Below are 2,194 nucleotides of genomic sequence, written 5' to 3'. Positions count from 1 at the left end.
TTGGGTTCCAAACACTGAAACGGTAAATCCATATAAAAGGTTTAACTGAATTTACAGTGCAAACTTGTGTTTCTTTCTAGTTTCTCTTCTGTACAAAAAAAAAAAAAAAAAAAAAAAAAATCTCTTTAGAAACATTGCCTCCCTGCATTTCTTTCAAATACCTGAGAAAGGTAAGGCTTGAGGAGATACCCACTCAAATGCATGGTCTCTGATCATGGGACTTCTGCAATACACTAGCTGTTATCAAAGGTCCAAGATTTTCATTATGGCATTTTGGTCAAACTTGAAACTCAGAAAGGTTCTAGATGAAAATGGGAACTTGCAATGTCTGTTACATGCCACAGAGCATCCCTCAGCATGTTCTGCCAATGGGTCTTCAGCAGAACAAGGCAAGTCATATACGGCTTCTGTCTCAAAGTTATTCTGAAGTTTTCGTGGATGCAGCTTCTTTTCACATTTCATCAAGGGACTCTGCTGCGCTGGCTGACTGTGAACTCCATTCACTCTCTTCTTCTGATTAGGTGAGTCTTGATACTGTTTTCTGCCATATTTTGATTCTTTGCTTTGAAAGGGTCTGACACTTCCATGTGGTTGCTCTGAGGCTTCTGTTGCAGTGGCTGCCTGTGCTTTACCCACTGGTCACCAGGAGAACCTTCAGGAAACAGCTGCTGGCTGTGGCAGAATTTAGTTCAGCTCAATTTTTCCACCGTGGGTTTAGCTGGTGTGCTACTAGATGAGGAAAAACCATTGTCACTGTCTGAGGAATCTCCAAATCTTCGAGACAGCCAGTCCCTTAGTGGTCTGATAAAGGGAATGGCCAAGAAAAACTTACTAGGTGCCAAGCCAAGCTTGGACTTTGGAGTCATATCATTTCTATGACAGGGCAATTTCTCAATGGAGAACCATTCAATATTCTTAATTTCTCTTCTAGTTTTGGGATTAAATTTTGTGTCTTTTGGAACTCCTGGAATGATGTACAAGCGAGCGAGCTGATCATTGATTCTAAATTCAATGTAGTCATCCTTACAAATATAGTCTTTTATATCAAAACCAGTTTCCTCAAAGACCTCTCTGGACACAGTCATGGGGCGCTTCTTCTTTATTTATCTTTCCCTTGGGAAATCCCCAGCCTGACTTTGCCAGGTAACTCTGAACCAGTAGCACTTGCTATTGGATTCTGCTGGGAATCTCCAGGCGTTTGGTCTCCATGATGAGGACCCGCAGCAGGCGCAGGGCATCCCGGCTCCAGCCAGGCAGCCGGCACCACAGCGCAGCACGGAGACGCGGACCCTCGAAAACTAGTTTTTTAAGAGACAACATTGTAGTAGGCAATAACCCAAATAAAGCTCAGAAACAGGTACCCATTGTCTAATTTTTTTTAATATTACCTACACCACAAAGCTTCTATTTACATTCAGAATGAAAGTTTACTGGTTTCTGACTGCTTATGCTTCCACAATATTCATATATCAAAAGCAAATCACTGGTGTAGTAGTTTTGGTACATAGAAGACTTCAGGAACAAGCTGCTTACATGTATTAAAGATTACAAGAAGATGCTTTGTTTAGAAGTATTCTTGTTGCTCTTGAATTCACCTGCTAGAAATGCAGAGAATAAAGACTTGCATCATTGTCTTCATTTTATGTCTTTCTTCTGTACTTTGGTTAGAAAAAAAAATATCCATTGAAGTCAATGGTCACTTCATTTTGTTTTAAAACTCATCAGTCTGTCAAAGTGTTATTCTTGGCAAGCCTGATTTAAGTGTGACTAACAGTGATTGGGGATGAATTTTGATCTTATAAGGATAACATTAAAGCATAGGGGATATTACATAGGTACTGTTTTTGCTCACAATGTTGCCTATTTTTAAAAAGCTAGCTTTTCTTGCTACTTAGCCACTATTGTGAAATATAGAAATGTAATAGTTAACTTTAAAATATGGGACTAAGGAAAAAATACAGTTGGCCATTATAAAACAAAGCTTTTGTTGTCTGCTTAAATAGGTTTGCAGAAGGAAACTTTCACATGGAAAGTTTATCTTAATCTGTTTATTTTGCCCTAAGTATAAGATCGACACAGTTTTCCTCTGCAATTTATCTGGGATTTTAAGCCATAGCATGTTCATAAATATCTAATTTAAAATGAATCAGTTCAAGATTGCTTTCCTCTTGGACCTTTGTATTTTTAGGAGTTA

General features: G+C 38.7%; 1 pseudogene; it reads right to left on the bottom strand.

Moving 5' to 3' along the window:
• Window positions 1–212: 212 nt before the first annotated feature.
• On the bottom strand, window positions 213–1,320 carry LOC110565208 (m7GpppN-mRNA hydrolase-like; annotated as a pseudogene).
• Window positions 1,321–2,194: the final 874 nt, after the last annotated feature.

The sequence above is a fragment of the Meriones unguiculatus genome, chromosome 9 (genome assembly GCF_030254825.1).
Source record: "Meriones unguiculatus strain TT.TT164.6M chromosome 9, Bangor_MerUng_6.1, whole genome shotgun sequence".
Lineage (NCBI taxonomy): Eukaryota > Metazoa > Chordata > Mammalia > Rodentia > Muridae > Meriones > Meriones unguiculatus.
The sequence above is the reverse complement of the archived record's forward strand: the minus strand, read 5'-3'. Positions and strand labels throughout refer to the sequence as shown.